The sequence below is a fragment of the Salmo salar genome, chromosome 09 (genome assembly GCF_965601325.2).
Source record: "Salmo salar chromosome 09, fSalSal1, whole genome shotgun sequence".
In the NCBI taxonomy this organism is placed as follows: domain Eukaryota; kingdom Metazoa; phylum Chordata; class Actinopteri; order Salmoniformes; family Salmonidae; genus Salmo; species Salmo salar.
The window spans coordinates 27,555,414-27,561,413 of record NC_138299.1 but is presented as its reverse complement, the minus strand read 5'-3'; positions in this window follow the sequence as shown (position 1 = coordinate 27,561,413).

Sequence of the window (6,000 nt, the reverse complement as noted above, 5' to 3'; positions counted from 1 at the left end):
ATTCTGTTAAGGTGCCTCCTAAGAGAGGTAGGTGCAAGAGTCAGGAGCAGGAGAGCAAGGATTTCCAGATGCACAAACGTTTAATAGAACATCCCAAACACGACAACAACAGCTGGGGAAACACACCCAACGAAGTCGACACACACAGGGAAATAAACGTAACACACGGAGGAGAAACCTCTACTCAAAAAACAACTACAATGGTAATATACGACCGTGAGAAAAAAAACCCTGTGGCGCAAACATGCACCCCTACCGTATACACAACAGCAAAATAATCCCGCACAAAGAATAGCAGGAGTGGGGGGTTAATAAACCCACTGAAATTAACTAATAGGATACAGGTGTAAAACAAAAACAGACAGACACAAACGAAAATGAAAAATGGATCGGTGGCAGCTAGTAGGCCGGCGACGACGACCGCTGAGCTGTAACGATCATCTGAAAGAGGGGACCAAGATGCAGCGTGGTGAGTGTTCATATTGAATTTTAATAGTACAAAACACTTGAACATAAAGACACAAACGAACGCCAACAGTTCTGTCGGTGCACACCACACAACAGAAACAACTACCCACAAAACCCCAAAGGAAAACAGGCTGCCTAAGTATGATTCCTAATCAGAGACAACGATAGACAGCCGCCTCTGATTAGGAACCCTACTCGGCCCAAAACAAAGAAATACAAAAACATAGAAAAAAGAACATAGAACGCCCACCCAATGTAACACCCTGGCCTAACCAAAATAAAGAACAAAAAACCCCTCTCTATGGCCAGGGCGTTACAGTATCAAATCAAATTTATTTATATAGCCCTTCTTACATCAGCTGATATCTCAAAGTGCTGTACAGAAACCCAGCCTAAAACCCCAAATAGCAAGCAATGCAGGTGTAGAAGCACCACCCCCCCCCCCCCAAAACCTGACTCTGAAGAGGAGGGTCCGGGTGGGCCTTCCTACGGCGGCGGCTCAGGTGCGGGACGTGGCCTCCGCTCCACCCTCGGCTTCGCCCACTTAGGTGGCGCCGCTGGCTGCGCCGGAGGACTGTTGGGCGACCCTGGCTGCGCCCGGCTGGTGACCGACCCTGGCTGCGCCCGGCTGGCGGGCGACCCTGGCTGCGCCCGGCTGGCGACCCTGGCTGCTCCAGGCTGGCGGGCGGCTCTGGCTGCTCCGGACAGGCGGGCGGCTCTGGCTGCTCCGGACAGGCGGGCGGCTCTGGCAGCTCCGGACAGGCCGGCGGCTCTGGCAGCTCTGGCCCAGGATTCACCAGGCTGGGGAGACATGAAGGAGGCCTGGCTCTGGGCGCAGGCACAGGACTCACCAGGCTGGCGGGCGGCTCCGGCTGCTCCGGACAGGCGGGCGGCTCCGGCTGCTCCGGACAGGCGGGCGGCTCCAGCTGCTCCGGACAGGCGGGCGGCTCCGGCGGCTCCCGACAGGCGGGCGGCTCAGGCGGCTCCGGACAGGTGGGCGGCTCTGACGGCTCCGGACTGGCGGGCGGCTCTGACGGCTCTGGCCCAGGATTCACCAGGCTGGGGAGACCCACAGGAGGCCTGGTCCTGGGAGGAGGCACAGGACAGACCAGGCTGGAGAGACTCACTGGAGGCCTGGTCCTGGGAGGAGGCACAGGATAGACCAGGCTGGAGAGACCCACTGGAGGCTCCGGGCTGAGGAGCGTCTCTGTCGGCTCCGGACTGTCGGCCGTCTCTGTCAGCTCCGGACTGTAAACTGTCGCCGGAAGCTCAGGACGGGGAACTGTCGTCGGAAGCTCTGGACGGGGAATGCGCACTGTAGGCCTGATGCGTGGGACTGGCTTTGGAGACAACAGACTAGTAACACACACCTTCAGGCTAGTGCGGGGAGCAGGAACAGGATGTACTGGAGAGAGAGTGCGATAGGCAGGCACCTGAAAAGCATGGGTAGTTGACTCAGGCCTCACCCCTGGTCCAGCCGAACTACCCGTGTGCCCCCCCAAAAAAAATGTTTGGGGCTGCCTCTCGTTCTTCCCGGGTAGGCTCCGATATCTTTCGATCACCTGGCCCCATGTCCAGTCTTTCCTTCCCAGCCACTCCTGACGAGACCAGGTGTCCATCTCCTCCCGAGCACGCTGCTTGATCCAGTTGTGGTGGGTAGTTCTGTAACGATCATCTGAAAGAGGGGACCAAGATGCAGCGTGGTGAGTGTTCATATTGAATTTTAATAATACAAAACACTTGAACATAAGACACAAATGAACGCCAACAGTTATGTCAGTGCAAACCACACAACAGAAACAACTACCCACAAAACCCCAAAGGAAAACAGGCTGCCTAAGTATGATTCCTAATCAGAGACAACAATAGACAGCTGCCTCTGATTAGGAACCCTACTCGGCCCAAAACAAAGAAATACAAAAACATAGAAAAAGGAACATAGAACGCCCACCCAATGTAACACCCTGGCCTAACCAAAATAAAGAACAAAAAACCCCTCTCTATGGCCAGGGCGTTACACGAGCACCGCCCGAACAGGGAGAGGAGCCACCTTCGGTGGAAGTCGTGACAGGAGAACAGTGGAAGTTGATAAAAGTTCTTATCTATTGTTAAACTAAAACCAATGCAGTTCTGCTCTTTTTTTGTGTGATAAAAAAACAACCTTGTCCAGTCATGTTACCTACTGTAGCTGGCTAACAATCTGGTAATTGGCCCATATGGTTTTAGATGGCAAAGGAAATGCACTCCTGGATACCTCCAGGAGATGTGCTTCAAAAGTAGGATTCATATAGGCCTAATCTCTTTTTCTGGTGCTCCTAAATATTGTTTGGTGCTCCTACATTTGTTGGGAGCTGTCACGTCCTGACCAGTATAAGGGGTTATTTGTTATTGTAGTTTGGTCAGGACGTGGCAGGGGTGTGTTTGTTTAGAGTGTTTCGGGGTTTGTTGGGTTATGTTCTAGTATGTCTATTTCTATGTGGTGTTTGTTGGGTTGACCTTCAATTGGAAGCAGCTGCTCCTATTTGCTTCTAATTGAAGGTCCTATTTAAGAGGGGTGTTTTTCTATGGGATTTTGTGGGTAGTTGTTTCTTGTTTAGCTGTGTGCCTGACAAGACTGTTATCGTCGTTGTTTTGTATACGTGTGTTTTGTTTCGGTTTTCCTTCTTTCTGCCGAATAAAAGAAGATGAGTATACACATTCCCGCTGCATTTTGGTCTAATCCCTACGACAACCGTGACAGGAGCACCATTGCTAGTGAAAAAGTTAACTTATAAGCACACAATATTTCCAGAGTGGGATCTTCACAATGGGGCACATTTGTAAGTACACTGTTTTTCAAAGTACTTTGCGCATAATTGACCAGTCAATCTATGGATTTACAATCAATCTATCCATTGAATATGACGGATAGCCATGATTTCATATAATATGTCTTCACATTCATTTAACGTTTTGGTAACATTTTATATTAAGTTCAAATCAAATCAAATGTATTTGTCACATGCACTCCAAAGCCCTTAACCAACAATGCGGTTTTAAGAAAAAAGAAAAAAGTTGCTCGTATAGCTGTGTAATTACACTAACATTGTGGTATAACCAATTGCAGATATCTGGAGGATCTGGTGGAGTGGAAAGAGCTGTGCTACATAACATTTTGTTTTGACTATTCTACAGTAAAAGCAAGTTACAAATTATTTTGTTTCAGTTAATGTAACATGTTACAAAGGAACAATATTGAACTGCCAGCTGTGTGTGTGTGTGTGTGTGTGTGTGTGTGTGTGTGTGTGTGTGTGTGTGTGTGTGTGTGTGTGTGTGTGTGTGTGTGTGTGAGAGAGAGATAATTTCAAGAACATTTATTTAGAACAAGGAGCTCCCCTTTTTGGGACTCCTCTGTGGATTGATGATGATGCTTCTCCTTTTCTTCATCTGCATTGAGGATAGTAAAATAAATTATAGCCTACTGGAGGAGAAGTCAGCCACCTTACAGTAGATACACCAAGTGGAAGGTCATGTAGCTAATATGTGAAATAGGAGGGCATTGGCCTCGTCTTACCATAGAACGATCATGGTGAGCATGCAAGTGTGTTAGGACTTTGCCAGTGCTGTAACTGAGTTCTACCCAAACTCCTTGATTCTATCATACTGAAGAGCTCAATAACTTGACTGGGACCACCTCACCTGTCAGAGGCGTGCACAATTTATATTGTAAAGCTGTAATGGCAACAGATAAGAAACATCTGTCCAGCAGTGGCAGACAGGATGCGGCACAATTACCTCCATGAAGTGGATTGTCGGATGTGGCAGGGCTTGCAAACTATCACAAATTACAAAGGGAAACCCAGCTGCGAGCTGCCGAGTGACGCGAGCCTGCAAAATGAGCTAAATTACTTCTATGCTCGCTTCGAGGCAAGCAACACTGAACCATGAATGAAAGCACCAGCTGTTCCGGATGACTGTGATCTCGCTCTCTCTCACCGATGTGAGTAAGACCTTTAAACAGGTTAACATTTACAAGGCCCCGGGCCAGATGGATTACCAGGAAGCGTACAAAGAGCATGCATTGACCAGGGGGCAAGTGTCTTCATTGACATGTTTAACCTCTCCCTGACCCAGTCTGTAATACCGACCTGTTTCAAGCAAACCACCATAGTCCCTGTGCCCAAGAACACCAAGGTAACCTGTCTAAATGACTACGTCCCATAGCACTCAATTCTCTAGCCATGAATTGCTTTAAATGCTGGTCATGGCTCACATCAACACCATCATCCCAGACACCCTGGACCCACTCCAATTTGCATACCGCCCCAACAGATCCACAGACTATGCAATCTCTATTGCACTCCACACTGCCCTCTCCCACCTAGACACCTGTGTGAGAATGCTCTTCATTGAATATAGCTCAGCGTTCAACACCAGAGGTGAGGTGAGGAGGGCCCAAAGTAAAAATGTTGTGGAAAATCGAGAGGAAATTTTACATTTACATTTACGTCATTTAGCAGACGCTCTTATCCAGAGCGACTTACAAATTGGTGCATTCACCTTAAGATATCCAGTGGAACAACCACTTTACAATAGTACATCTATATCTTTTTTTGAGGGGGGGGGTTAGAAGGATTACTATATCCTATCCCAGGTATTCCTTAAAGAGGTGGGGTTTCAGGTGTCTACGGAAGGTGGTGATTGACTCCGCTGTCCTGGCGTCGTGAGGGAGCTTGTTCCACCATTGGGGTGCCAGAGCAGCGAACAGTTTTGACTGGGCTGAGTGGGAACTGTGCTTCCGCAGAGGTAGGGGGGCCAGCAGGCCAGAGGTGGATGAACGCAGTGCCCTTGTTTGGGTGTAGGGCCTGATCAGAGCCTGAAGGTACGGAGGTGCCGTTCCCCTCACAGCTCCGTAGGCAAGCACCATGGTCTTGTAGCAGATGCGAGCTTCAACTGGAAGCCAGTGGAGTGTGCGGAGGAGCGGGGTGACGTGAGAGAACTTTGGAAGGTTAAACACCAGACGGGCTGCGGCGTTCTGGATGAGTTGTAGGGGTTTAGTGGCACAGGCAGGGAGCCCCGCCAACAGGGAGTTGCAGTAATCCAGACGGGAGATGACAAGTGCCTGGATTAGGACCTGCGCCACTTCCTGTGTAAGGCAGGGTCGTACTCTGCGAATGTTGTATAGCATGAACCTACAGGAAGCGGCGGAAATATTGTGCATTCAAGTACTAGTCAGAACTAGGAAACTCTGAAACTTCCGACTTTGTAGGTTGAATGCAGCATGTGTAAAACTACACAGCCTGGTCTCATACACTAGAGGTTACATAGTAAATGTAAATCCAGGACACTTAAATGAATACCATATGTTACATTTGATATGGTTACATAAGACAGAAGGAAAAGGAAAGGAGAGTGGTTGGTTGCTTGGTTTGGTTGGATGGGTGTATGACATGAACATCTAGCAACCCAAACGCTGTGTGTTTGAATCTCATCATGGACAACTTTAGCATTTTAGCTAATTAGCAACTTTTCAACTACTTTGCAACTACTTAG